Source organism: Rattus norvegicus, chromosome 15 (genome assembly GCF_021556685.1).
Source record: "Rattus norvegicus strain SHRSP/BbbUtx chromosome 15, alternate assembly SHRSP_T2T, whole genome shotgun sequence".
In the NCBI taxonomy this organism is placed as follows: Eukaryota; Metazoa; Chordata; class Mammalia; order Rodentia; family Muridae; genus Rattus; species Rattus norvegicus.
Window position 1 is genome coordinate 105713289 of NC_141548.1, and position 18276 is coordinate 105731564.

General features: G+C 40.8%; 1 long non-coding RNA gene across 1 annotated transcript; it reads right to left on the minus strand.

Moving 5' to 3' along the window:
* Positions 1-597: 597 nt before the first annotated feature.
* Positions 598-12735, minus strand: LOC148001167 (uncharacterized). The gene is made up of 5 exons (XR_015639160.1): positions 12522-12735; positions 9248-9305; positions 7063-7206; positions 5157-5240; positions 598-3873 (listed from the first exon to the last, which is right to left on the minus strand). It is a non-coding gene; the product is annotated as an uncharacterized LOC148001167 (long non-coding RNA).
* Positions 12736-18276: the final 5541 nt, after the last annotated feature.

An 18276-nucleotide genomic window follows, 5' to 3' on the forward strand; every position in this document is an offset into this window, starting at 1 on the left:
TGATTCAGATTTTTGAGGTGGGAAGACACATGTAATCCAGATCTTTAATCCAGATTCAATCTGGTCCATGCCTTCTGCTGGCAGGCTATATAAAGACATGGAAAAAGGAAAGTTTTGCTTTTTGCTGGCTTGTTCTTGCCTTGCTAGCAAGTCCATTCCACCACTGGCATTAGAGCCTACTTCTTCAGGATTCCAGTGTATACTGAAGACCAAGCAAGCTGAGACACATAGCTCATGAACTGAGCAACTACTGGATTTTTGGACTTTCCATTCAGAGCCAGACATTGTTGGATTAGCTAGACTACAACCTGTAAGTCATTCCTCTTCTTTTTTCTATGAATACCATGCTCTTACTGACAGCAAAGTATGTTATATTTACTTATAACTTAAGTTATAAGTAAAAATTGATCAATGCAACAATATACTAAATATTTATACATGTTAATATATTAAAAGATAAATATATATAATTGAATATATTAAATTTATATATTTTCATTCTATAAGTTCTGCTACTCTAAAGAAACCTAACTAATGCAGGTAATAATGACTTGTGAGGCTTATGCACATGCATTCCTTCATTTTATAATATTTTTTGGATGCTCTTGTCTAGGTGATTTAAAAAAAACTTTAGGGATTCAGTACTCTGTGCCTCTTGATTCTTAGAAGAGTTCTTAGGACTCATGGGTACTACCATCCAAGAGGGTGGATGCGACTCCTAGATGCCCTTGGAATAGTCATCTGAATCTGTAAATAACTATATGGTAGCAATGGAGAGTAACCTCTCTTTTAAGACTCTTAGAATTCTGGGGCTGGGTGTGGTTTGTGGTGGTTAGTCAACATTATTACCCTGATTACCATTATCCAATTAATTAGATTGAGGAACACACAAGAACTTAGTACAACATTCCTCTCAGTGTGTACTGTTTCTAGAGTGTCTGGATCACAAAGGCTTAGACTAAATCGATACACTAATCTTTTGATGGGTTTCACTTTTCTAATTGTCAACTAAAGGTTCTGGAATGTACTCGCCCATTTCTATTAGCAAGGAAATTGCAGTCACTCTGTGGACTTCTTTTTGTTTTCTCCCTTGACTGTGTTAAGTCATTGAACTGGTCAGCAGTTCAATGTTCTTCAATCAGTTCTTTGTAAAATCCTTCCATGATTAAAGAATATGATTTCATGATAAGGTGAATTTGGAACATGGCTCCAAGTCTTCCTTCTTTCTCTGAAGTGTATTTGCTCCCACTATAATATTTCTTAGAATAATGGACCTCAAGGCCTGTTAAAATTCCATGGTAAAATGGACTAGGCTTAATGGAAGCTCCTAGGAATTATTGCTACAAATCAGAATTTTACAGCATTTGGGACCTTACACATACTCTTCTGTGTGATCCTCTCACTATGGCGTTGAGTAAACTGAGGGCAAGAGAGGAAGTAACTTGCACAGGTGTTTGTACCTGAGAATTAAAGGTCAGTGGAGCTGCATTGGGGGACCCACACGGATGACCCAACAGTAAGCTAATGGTGTCCATTATTCTGAAATGATGAAGATTTCAGAATTCTTCTGCCCAGAACCATTAAGAGCCAACTGAGGATGAACATTAAAACAAATTGACATGTCTGTCAATCATCTTTCTGTTGCCAGAGCATTTAACATGGGGCATGTCAATTTACAGAGAGGGAAGGATTGCTTTGGCTCTGGATTCAGAGGCCTCAGTCTGTGGTCATCTGAATTCATTGTTTGGGGAAGAGTAGCATGAAGGGTGGCACAAACTTGCTCAATTCGTGGTGTTTAAAAAGCAAATGGAAGGAGAAAGGGTTGGGTCCTCTGTTTCCTTCAAGACACTGTCCCTATTACCAAATTTCTTCCAACTAGCCTCACCTCTTAAAGATTTCCCCCCTTACTTCCAGGTGGCATCATGGTCTAGAGTCACTGGGGAACATTCCAAGTTTAAACCATGCCAGAATTGCTAGTATTGAACAACGGATTCTTGAACTGTCCCTGTGGACAGAATTGTTATGATGTACACAGTGCTTTGTAGAAGAATAGTGTTGTGATATAAGAAGCCATGTTGTAGGCCATGTTTACCTGATCACAGGATTGTTGGGTACTGGGTAAGGGGAGGAGTGAGCTGAAGAGAGCACAGCACTGGTAAGACATGTCCACAGGCTGTAGTCAAATCCACGAGAGAGTCAGGCATCAAGCAGCAGGCAGACCACATTAGGAAAGAAAGCCAATTATCCACATATGAAAAAAATATCCCTCTTGCCTCTGAAAGGCATATTAAAAAATGATTTTGGGGTTGGGGATTTAGCTCAGTGGTAGAGCGCTTGCCTAGGAAGCGCAAGGCCCTGGGTTCGGTCCCCAGCTCCGAAAAAAACCAAAAAAAATGACTTTTAGCTTCCCAAAACATTCTTTCCTCTGTTACCAGATGTTATATGCATGTAACCATGAACACACACACATGCACCCACATCTATATATACATGTGTCTACATAGACACAGTCACAGTCTCCACTGAACTGTAGCAATCATGCTTCCATAGCAACCTATTCCTCTTCCCCTGCCTCAGGATTTTTGTTTCAATCAGAGATCGTCTTAGTCAGGGTTTATATTCCTGCACAAACATCATGACCAAGTTAGGGAGGAAAGGATTTATTCAGCTGACACTTTTACTTTGCTGTTCCTCACTAAAGGAAGTCAGGACTGGAACTCAAGCAGGTCACGAAGCAAGAGCTGATGCTGAGGCCATGGAGGGATGTTACTTACTGACTTGCTCCCCCTGGCTTGCTTAGCTTGCTTTCTTATAGATCCCAGGACTACCAGCCCAGGGATGGCACCACTCACAATGGGTCCTCCCACCCTTGATCACTAATTGAGGATATGCCTTACAGATGGATCTTACGGATTCATTTCCTCAAGGGAGTCTCCTTTCTCTGTGATAACTTCAGCTTGTGTCAAGCTCACACACAAAACTAGCCAGTACAGAGATTTAGGAAACTTCTTCCACAAGAAAGAAAAAAGGAAAATATTTCCCTAGTGACTTTTCCAACTATAGTTGGAAATTATCTCTTGGAGTAGGATGTGAAGAAGCAGGTTAGCAAACTTCTGTGAGTGTCCTGACTGGTACTCAGGTGGAACTTAGGTAAAAATAAGCAACACTGGCCATGCTTTCTTCTTTCTTCTTTGGAAAGCCATCACTCCTGCATGTCACTTGCTCTCACAGCCTGTGGGTGGGATTCTAGTATGATGTGTGCTGTCTTAACCTGATTCTAGTGTCCGTTTTCTCTCCTCCCCTTCTTCCTGGCTTTTCATTCATTATTTGCACCTCTTTGAAGTTCCACTCCTGTGCCCACCCACTCTGCCATGGGTCTGGGGGAAGTTAGAGGAGAAAAAGAGTTTGATGAAGTTCTGAATCATGCAGAGCGTGTGTGAGTTCTGCCAGTGCCTGCTTCTCCTCCACAGGCTGAAAACTTGGAATTTCTCCAAGACAGTGGACAGAGGCTGGACACAGGTCAGTCAAACATCCATTCTCATTTTTCATGGCAGAGTTCTCAGACAGCATTCTGCCCTTTTGTCTCCCAGCTGGTTATCCATCTCCAAGTTGTCTTTGTGGGTGGTCTCAAAAACTTTTCACTGTGGCAGAGGGCAACAACGTCTGCTGCCCACTGTTACTGTAGGTTGCCATGGCATTTGGGTTGTTTCTGGGATTGGGTACTAGCTGGTTTCAAAGGCAGGAACAGCCGTACAAGGTGAGAATACATGTGTTCCTCTGCATTCGAGACTTAGGGAAAACCAAATGCAGACTGGCTTTTTCATTTAAGCAGGATGACATGGCCCAAAGTGAAAGATGAGAATCTGTAAAATACTATCATCCAAGAGAATGATTGCCAAAACAACAGTGCTAGCAAAGACCCTCCACAGAATAGTGTCCATGTGTCAGTCAGTGTTGGGGCAAATGGCAAGTTTCAAACCTAGGAGCATGTGAGACATGTATTGCACAAAGAACTAAAGGCTATTGGTATACTGTGACAGCTACTGACTCATTTCCAGTCATGTAGGATACCATAAAATAGCAAATAAAGTAGTAACAAAATTTGAGTTGATTGGTATACAGAGAAAAGAAAGTTTACTGTTGCCTAGACACTGGACACTTCAGTCAACTTTCACATCATGAACTAGATAGCGTTGATCAAGTCCATATGTAGCAGAACCAAAGTGCTAGGGGATCTGTCTATCTTCTATCTATCTATCTATCTATCTATCTATCTATCTATCTATCTATCTCTAAAGAGATGATTTATTATAGTGTCTTACTGGCTTTGGTCCAGCTAGTCCAAGAGTGGCTGTCTCCTGATAGAAAAATCCAAGAACCAGGTAGTTTTTGTTCAGTCCATGAGGCTAGATGTCTTGACTGATCTTCAGTAAATGCTCATATCCTGAAAAAGTAAGTTCTAATACCATCAGGGGAACAGCAGCTGGAAAGATTAACTTGCCAGCAAGAGTGTGAGGGCAAGCAGGCAAAAAACCCAAAGCTTCTTCCTTTTATGTCCTTTTATGTAAGTTGCCACCAGAAGGTGTGGCCAAGATTTAGGATGGGTCTTCTGACATCAAATGGTGTACTTATAAGGTGAATCTTCTATCTTAAATGACCCAATCAAGAAAAATCTGTCAAAGGAGTGACCAGATGCTTGGGTTTTAGTTAATTCCATCCAAATTTCACCATCACAATAACTTTTAGATGTATGAGAAATACATTTCTGTTAATTAAGATGCCCAGCCCATGGTATTTTCTTATAGAGCTCTCTAAAATGTGTAATTGTTTGAGTCAGTTTATTGGATGCTTGGAGACAACAGTACGTATTTCCAGAAGAAAAAGTCCCTCAGAATATGGCTCTAGTTCAACTCCTCCTCTATTCAGTCCACTATACTTCAAGGTGTCAATATGACATATGTTGGAAGCATTGCTGCATGGAAGGTATGTATATATCAAAAGCAAACCATGCTTCACATTTGATCCTTGTGAATTGTTGGAGTGAGCTCACCATACTTTATTTCTGATCTTTGGAATCAGATGGTGTTGAGTTGCTTTGTGTTGCCACAGTACAATAACATGGCTGAAAGAAACATATTAAAGGAGTTATGGCTTACCAGTCCGGGGAGGAGGTTCTGTAATGGTGGGGGAGACATGGTAGAAGGCAGTCAAAACAGGAAGCTGAAGGATTTCATCTTCAGCTGAAAACAGGAAGCAGAGAATGAAAGGGAAGTGAGACGAGACTGTGCACTCTCAAATCCCTTCCCCAGTAACCTACTTTCTTCAGCAAGTCTGAACTTCCTCAGGGTTGCATGGTGGCCCAACCCTCATCCCCAAACAATGCGACCAACTGAGAGCCTATAGGAGACATTTCTCATTCAAACCACCATAGGTGGTAGATAGGGTATGCATTGTTCTTAGTAGACAGAATTTTATCTAAAAAGAGATCGATGAGCATAATATGGGGTTGGAAGTAGAGTTGCTTCAAATCTGTAGTCATACAGAAGAGAAAGAGGATCAGAAAGATGGCCCTTTCTGCTCCCTGCTTTCCTTCCTTCAATATTGGAGCAGTATGTGTGCCAGTCAGTTTTCTCTTGCTGTAACAAAATAACTGAAAAAAAAATCAACTTAAAAGAAAGAAAAGACTATCTTGGCTCCTGGTTTCTAAGGTTTCAGTCCATAGTTGATGGGTCTCATCACTTTGGCTGGGGAAACTGTTCACTTTACAGTGACCATGAAGCACAAAGAGAGCTCATTCTATAAGAATGCTTCTCCTCATTGTGGTCATTTTGAATGAGAATGCTCTTTCTGCCTGCAACTTTTGGATCAGAAATAAGCTCTCAGCTATGAATCCAGTGCTATACCTGCCTGATGGCCATCATGATTCTTAACATGATGATCATGGATTCACACTCTGAAACTATAAAAAAAGACCCCAAATTAAATTTTTTTCCTTTTAAAGTTGCCTTGGTCAATGGTATCTCTTCATAGCAAAAGAAGAGTAACTAAGATACTCACTCGTTCAGCTATAAATTCATCAATGGATTTAATCTACCCGAGTCCTTATGATTCAATCACTTTCTGAACACTTGGACCGGGGACCACACATTCAATAAAAACTTTTTCAAAGGGCACAGACACTGAAGATTCAAATCCTAGCATGCAAAAATCCACATTTTTTTCTCTGTCCCTCTGGTAGTTCTAAGAGCTAGTTGGTGGTCCCTGAACTACAGGCAGATCTTCAAGCCGTCTGCCTTTTCAGAGTACTGATTTCACAATGTCTCACTCACTGTTAGGAACAGAATGTGTGTGTGTGTGTGTGTGTGTGTGTGTGTGTGTGTGTGTGTGTGTGTGTGCGCGCGCACGCGCGCGTGTGTGTTTGGGCAGTGCCTCTATTGTCCACAAATTATCATTGTGCACCTTTTAATTTCCCATATCTTTGAACAGCATGATCCAGGGTCCATTCTTCTAAGAGCGAAAAGGTTTATCTAAACTTTAAAGGAACACATTGCAAAAACCACTAGCCATGAAAAATTGTGGATAGATAGAGAATTTCCTGGACACGGGAGGGAGGATAGCTATTGTGCTATATCTCGAAAGGGCAAAGGAGGAGTTCAATCATCACAGAGCATTTACCTAATGGATCTGTGGAGACCAGAATGCAGCACTCCACAATCAATTTGCAATCACCCAGAAAATCAAATGGTGATGCAGAAAGTCAGGCTCGCTATGTGCAGAATAAGACCTTATCAGGGCAGATGATTTTAATTTTTGTGATAGAGCAAGGGATTGGATGACCAACTGTGTGTCTAAAGTATATTCAGACTGTGGGGGACTGTCTATGTCAGTTTGGGGAGATATTCTGAGCTTCGTTGCTGTTGGATACAAGGCCAGTTAATATTCTGCCAGCCCAGAGAAAACTGTCTTCTGCCAGGATCTCAGCAAAGTAACTCCTACAGGTTAATTTTACACTGCATGGCAGTCCTCACTGGGTGACAAGGCAAGCCCAGTGGCACCTCTTACCTCAGGATACATTCCCAGGGTCTCCTCACTGCTGTATTGGTATGTCTTAGGATTGGTGGAAGAATGTAGCCAGGATTTGTTCCAATTTATAAAGATGTCAGAAAGGGGCTACACTGGAATTCTCTTGGCAAGAATGAGGTGCACCTAGAATTTTGCAGAACCAGAGACAAACATACTCTGTGTATTAGTTTCATAATAAAATGTCTGAGGTCATTAACTTAGTAAGAGATCCAGGGTCCATTCTTCTAAGAGTAAAAAGGCTTATCTAAATGTAATTAGCCACTGATTTAATGGCTCAAGTTTACTATTGGGTGGCCTCAATGGATTCTTTTGTTCTCTTGCAATGACAGAGCATCAGGATAGAGATGATGTCATAAGCAAATCACTGACATCATGAAGTAAAAGGAGGGTTTGGGAGAGGGAAGGGAGGGAAAGGAGAGAGGGAGAGACATGAATGCCATTTCCACATATATCCCATTTAGATCTTTTGGAAGTATCACCACATTTTGTCTTCAGGTCTTTTTGTGGTGTCACCTGGGAGTTTGATGGTAAATTGTTGGTACCATCTATGTTGTGATAGAAGGCAGTTGGAAACTAACACTCTAGCTTTGATGGCAGGTTTCTTTCATACATAGGCATGCAAGGCATTCTCTAGGCACACATGTGCTGTGCTAAAATCACCTCCTTGACTAAGAAGGTGTACTACTGGAGCTTACAAAGGCTGAGATGTGCAAGGTCACTGGAGTCTCAGGGGAAGGGTTAAGATATTAACTACAGTACTCACACAGAGTTACATGATGAGATTTATTGCCTGGCCTTGGCAAAGCATTTGCAGTTAGACTTCATGTAAGTCAGTTTTTTGTTGCCTTGACAAATACCCAAGAAGTAATTTAAAAGGGGAAGATTTTATCATCTATCATCTCAATTTTCAGAATGTGGGGGAATGATGTTCATTTTAGGTATGTGCATGGTCCAGGAGGCAACAGGAGACAGAAGTCCCTGTTAGAGCAGTGAGTCATGTGGTTTTTTAAAAATGGGCATATCTTGTACCACTGAATGGAAAATGTAAAACCCTCATTTTGGGTTGGAAATTGATATCCTGAATAGCTAGGGAAAAAAGGAGAAAAAAAGAAATAGAAATGACAAATTGTGATTCAGAATGGTCTTTCATATCTCTGCAGCGTTTGAATGTGTTGTAATTGAATTGGAGGAATTGTTGTGAACAGATGCTCACTATGGCTCTATGCATACCCTACAGTGAGAAAAACGACAGACATCACTCCTCTTGCCCAAAATCCACTTAAAATTTAAATTGCCTTAATTGCTGCATATTTATATGTGATATAATGGAAGTTTACAGAGATCAAAATGGGAAACAGTGGATTCTGAAAAGGGCTTCAGGGTTCATTTGTGATAAGCCATAGCCACTCCTATTGATAGGGACTTCCCCATAGGCATGTGTTTTCAGTGTACCCAGTAATACAAAAATGTTGTCCCTTACACGTCTCCCCCTTATTATATCCTAATCACCCTCTAGCGATGAACTTGGAATCGTAGTGTTTTTCATTAGATCATTTGCCATAGCAACTAGAATTGGGGTAGGCCTTCTGCTGGCTACACCACTGGGCCTGGCTGGCTTATTCTTCTTTGGCTATTATTGACTTCTTGTAGGATATTCATCCTCTCTGGTGTTTACTCGGTGACACGTGGGGCTGGAAAGCTATAACTTCTTATTTTAGGGGAAAGAGATAGTCTGTCTCTAGTCATTGAGAGTATAATTAGATGCTGACAGACAGCTAAGGCATTGGAATAGCAGGGGTATATAAAGAGGCATAAAAGATGGCATAATTTATCCTTATGGGCACTGAGGAAGCTGAGTGTTCCTATTGATACTTATAGATCACACTGTATTTTTGGCTTTTTGAAAAGGGTTTGGTGTTTCCAAGCAGTTGTTAGGAGTGACTGCATCTTTTAGAAAATCTGGTTTTTGATAACAGTGATGACAGCTGCAAACAGAGAAAGATAAGGCTTGCAAGGCCCAGTGCAATTTACTGCATCGTATATGCATTTCCGAGAAAACAGACAACGACTACAGAACAAATGCATGTGAAGTCATCACGCACAGTGCAAATTTGAGTGAAGTCATCAAACAGAGGTCCAGGCTCCAAGGGCAAACGTCACTTACTTATTTCAAGACTCACTCTGTATTAGTTGCTTTCTGCTTGCTGCTGTGAGGAAATAACCTACAAAAGCAAGTTAGGGGAAAGTGTTTCATTTAGATTTTAGTTCCAGAAAAAGTATATAGCTCACCATGATGGGAAAGACACAATTTAGTCACATGTAGGAAGCAGTACATGATATAGAGTCAGACTATAAATCCTCCATACCCACATTAGTGATGTACTTCTTCCTGAAGGCTTGTCATATACCTTCCCAAACCACATCTCCAATAGGGAAGTGTGTATTCAAATATATGGGCCTATATGAGACATTTCTCACTCAAACCACCACATACACAGCACTTATTCAACAAACAGTGTCCACCAAGGTCTGACTTCCTGAGAACATTAACATAGACACCTGAACTTTGGTAGTAGATGGTCTATCATTTGATATAAAACTTACCTTATTTTTATTTTCAAGACAAGTTCTCATTATATAGCTCTGGCTGTCCTAGAACTCCCAGAGATCCGCCTGCCTCTGTCTCTTGAGTCTTGGAATTAAAAGCATGTGCCACTATACCTGGCTAAAATTTATCTTAATCTTGAGGAGGCTTTTACGTAAGGGAAAAACATTACAAATGAAGGGATAAAGAACACATCTGCTCTCATGCATGGTCACAAATACACACACACACACACATGCACACACACACATACACACATATGCATTTACACATACACACACATATCCATACATGCATTCACACATGCACACACACACATACCCACCCCACATACACACATGCATTCACACATGCACACCCCTCATATACACAATGCATTCACACATGCACACAGACACACATACACACCCATGCATTCACATACACACATGCACACATGCATACACACATACACACACATGCATTCACATACACACATGCACACATGCATACACACATACACACACATGCATTCACATACAGACATGCGCACATGCATACACAAATGCATTCACACATGCACACACACATATACACATGTACACAGACACCACACGCGCACACAAACAAACAAATGTGAACAGGGATAAAAAAGTATTCATTTCTTAAAGATATTCCAGAACGTGAAGATAGTAAGTATACATCAAAAGGAGTGATTTGATAATAGAGGATGAAATCTTAGAAAAGCAATTCTTTATATTAATAGTGACAATATAAACAAATACCAAGCTTAAACACCACAAAAGCATAAAACATAAAAGTTTTCTGTATTTCCACCACCCGTGAAATGGTGCTATCGAGAGTTCTGCAACATTATTTTTTTTCCTAAGACAGAATTTATCTAAGTAGCCCTGGCTATTTTGGAACTCTCTCTGTAGATGAGTTTGGCCTTGAACTCAGAATTCTGCCTGCCTCTGCATCCTAAGTGCTGGGATTAAAGATGTGTTTTCTGATCTTATATTTTTTTCTCAAATGTATTGTTTAATGCAAACAAGTTTATAGTGTATATGCTATTTGACCACTGTAGCTTTCACTATACAAAAAGTCTTGTCAAATCACAGCCTAGGGGAAAACATCAGACATTTGCAAAGTACGAATGTAATCAAGTGGGTATATATCAAATGGTTCAGGAAGAAGGCTTAACAATAGGTCCAGGGACCATTTGCCAGAAGAAATGCAGGCTTGTCAGAGTACTGCACAGCTCAGGAAGAGCTACAACTGAGAAGGCTTTGCATTTATTAATAGGGCCATCAATTTGAAGAGGAAAGCCAACATTTACCAAGTAAATGTGGTAAGGCCAGGGGGAATGTTTATGGTTTATAAGACAAAGAATGCTTGAAGAAAATGACCTCAAGAAACAAGGCTGGAAGTTGGAGGGCAGCTCCAAGGTGATGGCCTCAGGATGGGAAGACAGCTCATTTGGTAAAATGATTATTATGAAATCTGAGGATCCTATTTTGATCCCCAGCACTCATATAAAAATCTAGAAATGGTGGTGCACTATTGTAACCTGAGGATCCCTCGGGTGCATGGCCAGCTAGTGTAGCCTAATCACTGAGTCCCAGATACCACTGAAATGCCTTGCCTCAGTACACACACACACACACACACACACACACACACACACACACACACACCCTTCACAAATGTGTATATGTATACAAAGACACAGACACACAGACACACAAACTGGAAGCACTATTCCAATGTTAGCCACAGGAAAGGACCTGTGTAAGGGGGTTCAAATTTAGTGACATTCACTTTTAAATTTTCATGACCTTTTCTTTTTAAAACTAATTTATTCTTTGATAGTTTCATACATATATACAATATGTTCTGGCTAAACTAATTTCTCTTCTTCTCCTTCCTTCCATGTATGCCCTGTATTTGTTTTATTGTCTTGTCTTGAGGCCCACCAGGTGTAATCAGAGGCACTCCCGTGTGCACGAGTAACTCACCAGTGGCCATACCACTAACAACATCCCATAAGTGTCTCCTCTATGACTGAATGTTAGGAACCCCAGTAGCTGCTGTGAGCTCATGAGTACATGGTCTCTCCACGCTTCCATGGCCCTCCTCCACATGATCCACCTCCTCTCTTTCTGTTCTTTGATCATGTGTTGTGTTTTTTTCTTTCAATTCTTCATATGGCATCCTGAATTAAGCTAAGCTGACCCCCGACACGCATGTAGATTCACTCCCTTTTCCTTCTGTCGGGGTCAGAAGATGAATTCACAAGTGTAGGTTTGTACATCCTGTTGTGACATCTGATGGGATGTGTTCAGTTACCCATATTTCATACAAGATCCATTTTAGGCTTTAATCCTTTCAACACAAAGGCTGTGCAATGCAAAATATGCCCACACAGTTTCCATTACACAAGTACACAAAAACAACCCTGCACTTTTATGTTTCTAAAAACCCAATGCAGCTAAAATACTGAAATATATAGAGAAGCTATCTTCATTTTTAGTGTGCATCCTAGGAAAGCCTGGAGAGTCTCAGTTGTTTTGTGTGAAGTAGCAGCCTCCGCCAAAGCAAACAAAATGGGGAGCTGAAAGTTTTACAGCCAGTTTGGTTTTTCGAGAACTTTTTGCATTCTCGATGCTCAACTCTCTCCTGCCACATGGTCAGCCTGTGCGTGGTTTTTCTTCTGTGATGTCTGTCACTTCACAGACAACCTGGTGCTCTGTGGAGCTTATACAGTCAGGTTTATAGCTATTTCCTCTCTGCTTGAGTTCACACAACCAGCCCCTCTACACCATCTCCGTCAGATACCAACAGGCAGGCCTACCTACTGTGCGTTCTCCAAACGGAATGTAGAACACCCTTCTTGACCTTGATGCCTATAGCTCTCAGAGCAGGAGATCAAGAAACACATTTGTGTCTCCAAGATTCCTAGAGCAGAAACTTATTTACTCTTTACTCCTCTGTCACGTTCTAGTTTGTCAATTACCAAGTTCTATTGATTCAGCCTTCAGACTAGTCAAAAATCTCCCAGCTTCTCCTTTTCTGCTCGCCCACTTGAGCCACAGCCCGTCACTTCCTCTTTGGTTAACGCTGTGCTTTCTTCCCAAAACAATTTGCAGCTGTGTTCACAATTATTTTAAAGCCTTTCATTTATTTATTTGGTGGCTTTGGCCCTTTAGCATTTCATTCTTTAGTAATCTTAGCTCCTTTTCTCAATAGCCTGGCTTCTTGTCTTGCGTCTTGTGGAGTCAGCCTGCTTGCCACATCTTAGTTTGTACAAGGTGATTGAATGATGTCACCACATTAGTGTACAACTGGGAAGGTCTGTCATTTGAGGGCATCTGTGATTCTCTGGGGGAGTGCTGCCTTTCTCTGTAACCCCTGCCCATGGCCATTCATTCATCAACAGGCACTGAACAACCATTATTGATGACTCATTGTTCATCACTGAGTGACAACTGTTTGCCGGACTCCTTCAGGATCCAGGAAGTGAGAAACATAGACCTTTGTGCAGCCCAAGATTGAGAAGATGTAAAAAGAGTAGCTGCAGTCCTCTGAATATGACCTGAAGGTGGCCCTGGCTTCTTCCTCTGTTTAGGTTCTTGGCAAAGAATCTAAAGCTTCTTGGTCTGTTTTAGATTCTATCTTTTTTTTCCTCTAAAATGTATCCTATTTGCATTAATCTTTTAGGAATTTATTGCCATTGTTTTTTTTTTAATTTCTTTTTAAAATCAGCCATACTCTTGATCTAAGTCTCTGAAAGAAACTTCAAGAGTCTGGTCAGCCCTCTTTCTAATACATCAATCCTGTCAAGGGCTCTTCTTCATGGAAGGGTCATTGTGTCTCTTGCTTCCACAGACACCTCAAGAGTTTCCTAGTGCCCTTAGAGCTAGGTCCTTTCATCCTGCTGCCCACTCCACTTTCTTCATTTCTTAGATTTGTCACCATTTCCGCCCCCACAGTGACAGAGTTCCAGATCCCTACTCTCTACTTTCTTCTTGGCCCCCGTACATTAAGTTGAATCTTTAACTTGCCACTGTCTGTTTAACTGCTGCATTTATTTGCTCAACAAGGCTTGTCTTCACTGCAGGCTGTAACATGTTTTCCTAGAGCAAGGCAAGATTACCTACATATACTGGATGACCTGAATCATATACACACTTCCTTATTTTGTGGACCTAATTGTATAGCTGTCTACAAATCCCAACTGCTTTGTCCAGCATTGTAGCCGAGAACCGCATATGGCCACTGAACATCTGGAACCTGCCCAGTGCAATTAATTGGATTTCACATTTTATTTCATCTAACTAATTCATAAATAATTAGGTAGAAGATACCATGCTTAAAAGCATTTTCTAGCTATTTCCATGTTGAACTTGTGTTTCTAAGTCAGCATGGTACTGGGAGATGACTTTCGAGTTTTGAGTATAATTTTTTTTCTGATCAAAGAGAATGATTACTTTTTGTTATGGGTTATTTTTAGGATGTTTACTGAGTGACCAGGGTTAGAAGATAGTAATAGTGTCTTGCTGAGAGGTAAAGAGTGGCCATTCTTACCACTCTTTATAAAATAGAGTTTACTATGTTTATAATTATTCTCAAGTTGCACAGCCCATGATTTGGGCAGGTGCTATTTGGCCTTTATTCATGACATCACCCTGTGGGAACCAGGGTTTGAGGAATTGGCCAAATGTATTCCCTCTGACTCCTGCTATTGCAAGGAGTTGTAGACTCTTTTGTCTTTGACCCAGAACTTGTGCACTTTCTACTATGGGCAACAACATTATGGACTATTCAATTGTTATCTTGTAATAGGATAAAATTTTCATAGTTCTTGATATACAGATAAAACTAAAGTTCCTTAGTATTTTTGCTCAGAATAGATCTCAAGCTCATTGGTGTTCTGAATGTTTCACGGCTTCTTCTCTTCCTGAAACTACTAAGGAACGTTCTGTACCTGTCGATGTTCTGAAAAGAGACTTTCCTATTAATAGAAGATGGCAGTTGAGAGCTCTTGGGTCTGAAGAACCAGAATGTGCTGCCGTTGCATCTAATGATTGGGAGATGCTGTCTTCAAATGATCTTTAGCTCACATGTAGGCATCGCTTCGCTACCTTTCTTGTCACTGTGACAAAATACCCAACAGGAAGCAACTTGAGTCAGTGAGGGTTTACTTTGGCTCACAGTTGAAGGGAATACAGTTCTTAGTGGTTGGGAAAGTATGATGTATCACAGTGGCAGGAGTGGTTTGTTTACAACCTGGTTAGCCAGGAAGCTAAGAGATACAGGTTGGAAGTGGACTGCAAACCTCAAGACACACCCCTTAATGACTTAATTCCTCCAGCTAGGCTCCACCCTGCAGAAGGTCCCACAAACCCTCAAACTACCACCTGGAGACTGAGTGTTAAGACACATGAGCCCTTGAAAGAAATTTTACAAAGGAACAACAACTGGTTTGCATCTTAATGGAGAATTCCCAGGGTGCTTTTCTTTTTTCCATTTACCAATGCAAATACGTTCTTGGGATACATTATTGTGTCCTGTTACTTGGGAAAAAAATTGCATGATTAAGATGTTTTCCCAAGAAACAAAGAGGGATTTTCTTACCTATTTTTCTATTATGCTTACATTTTTTTCTCTCCAAACAGATGATTTTCAATTCAAAAGGCTTGAGCAAACATTTGCAGAGGCCCTCACAGATCTGATCTCTTTGTAAGAGATCTAAGGAAAGACTGCTCTTTTGAAACAGTACAGCCAGAAATGTAGCTAAGATAAGGCCCTAGAAGGTCGAAGAACTCGCCACTGTGGATATTAGTTTTGACATTTTTCTTCTTGGGATTCTGGAACCAATTTAGTTACGGCTGATGCATTCGTCAAACAAGTCAGAACCCTTACAGTTGTTTTATTGTAAGGTATGGCTGATTGCATTTTCCCTTAGTAATATCCTGAGGTCATATGTTCGGGTCTAGCCTTGCCATTCCCACAGAGGACTGGAGCCTCTTTCTCATTCCTTTGGTGCAGGGCAAGACTGTGTGACTAACTCGGCAAACAGAATGTGGTGGTGATGACATACAGGCCAGGAATGTGAGAGAAAAGCAATGAGAACAGCACTTGCCTTGAGTGTCCATATAAGCAGCTGAAAAAAAAAAAAAAACCTCAGTGATAGAAAGAAAAAAAAAGTTGAGGCTGTTTTCTGTAGTCCAGGAAGGTCTCAGAATTGTGAGCACTACCCCCAGAGACATGTTTTTATCCTGTAATATTTTTTTTGAAAATAAAACTGATGTAAAAATCAAGGATAAATAAAAATATCAAAGTTTTGATAAGAAGAGCAAAGTTTGCAATTTGCTGTTGCATAATTCAGGTTTAGGTCATAAGATATCAGAAGCTGTGACTCATACTAGGTCTCTATCTCTATCTCTCTCTCCCACCTCCCTTGTTTGTGAGGAAGCCTGGATCACTGAAAAGTGGAGGGTAGTGGTGTGTTGCTACTGCTGAAGGTCTCAGTTGAGACCTTGCCCAGCATCATTTGCAAGAGTGCAAATGAATAAGGCTCCAGGATGTTCCTTCCCTAGCCTTTGAGAATCTACTGTGATCCTTCATATTGTAAAAAAAAAAAAAAAAAAAGACTGACTGTACCTACTATAGCTGTGTTCATGAGCACAGAGTTGATGAAAACAATAGTAGTAGTTTTACAACAGAAAGCTTTGGGGCCCTTTGTTACATGATACTTGTAATGAATCACAAGAGTACATCTAAGTCAATTATAAAGTGACTTGCCTCTCTGAGCCCTCTCTTAGACACATTTGTCTTAGCTCTTTAGATATTAGAGCATACAAAGGGCTAAAGAGATCTGGAAATGGGAGTCAATGAAGTAAACTAAACTTAGGTAAACTAACTTTTACTGCATGTGTATGTGTGTGCGTATGTATGTGTGTGTGTGTGTGTGTGTGTGTGTGCACTTGCATCTGTGCGTGTGTTCATGAATATATGTGCACATTTGTGGGAGTGCACGTGGATATACATTCGAGTGGAACCCAACATGTAGACTAGGCTGGATGACCACTGAACTCCAGGGACCTGCCTATCTTTGTCTCCTGTGCACCCGTTAAGTGCATGCCAGCTCTGTAATAAACATTTTCTTACTTATTATTTGTTTATTACTTACTTATTTATCATTTATTTATTTATTTACTTACTTACTTACTTATTTTTAAATGGGTTCTGAGGATTAAACTCAGGCCCTCACCCTCACAAGGCAAATACTTTGCTCAATAAGGTATCTCCCTAGCCCATTATTTAGCTCTGATGCTGATTCTAAGAGAAACTCTCATCACTAGTTTGCTATATGTAATTTGTCATGGATTGGGTTTTTATCATCCCAAAGTTATCTTGGAGTCCTATAGTCTCTTAGACATGACTTTGTTTGGAAATAAGGCAGTCTCAGGTGTCTTTAGGTGAGATGCGGTCATGTTGGACTGCCTTGGTTCTTTAAACCCATGAGTCATATGCTAATTAGAGATGGTTTGTGGAAACTGAAACGTCCAGGAAGAGATGGAGATGGGCAGAGGGAAGATAATTATGTGTTTAGAGTAGCATCTCAAGGCAAGGAACCCCAGAGACTGGCAGACATCAGAAGCTGAACATCCCCAGAAAGATTCCTCCTAGAACCTGCAGGGAGAGAGCAGCCTGGTCAGACTTGACCTCAGTCTTCCAGACTCCTGAGCAGAACAACAAGTTCTGTGGTTTTTAATTCACCAACTTTTCAGAATCTTACTGCAGTTCTAGGAAACTAAAGCCTTCAAGACAGGATCATCTCAAGCTGCCTCAGGGACAGCTGGTCCGTTGTGCCTCTCAAAGGCAAGATTGTTTTCTCCTTATGTGCGGCAACAAGTCTGACTTTGCCTGGCACTCTCTGTGCAAGATGAACACCTGGGGCTTTGCAGGTTCTGATGCTGCTTAATTATTTCACATCAGAAAGCCTGCTCTTCCACCTTTTTGCCCTTCTACCTGGGATTTTCTGCTAGTATTTGCTGTGGGGTAAACACTCAGGAACTCTGACTTGCTTAGCTAATCAACTACTCAACCAGGTCTTATATGGGCTCTGCACTGCTTTTATGACACCCCCCTCACATGACTTCTGCTCTCTTTACTATCTCTCCCTTTCTACTTAAAATGTCTATTGATTTATGTGTTAGCTATTTTCTTGTTTTCTTTATGTATTTTTTTAGTCATTTGTGAGTACAGGTACACTTGTCCCAAGATTTGATATGGAGGTCAGAGGATAACCTTGAGAATCAGTCCTCATTTGAGACAGGGTCTCTTGTTCACATCTGCATCTAACAGGGTAGTTAGCCCGTGAGAGTGGTCAAGGATCCTCCTGTTTTTACCTCCTTTGTTGCCTTAGAAGCACAGGATTACAGAAGTGTATTCCTGCATCTGGCTTTACATGGAGTCTGGAGATCTAGTCTCAGGTCCTCATAGCTGTGCAGGAAGTACTTTACCCACTGAGCCATCTCACCAGTTCCTATTTTATGTATTTTTAATAATGTTTTTGAAGCACTACTTACCTAAAAGTGCAT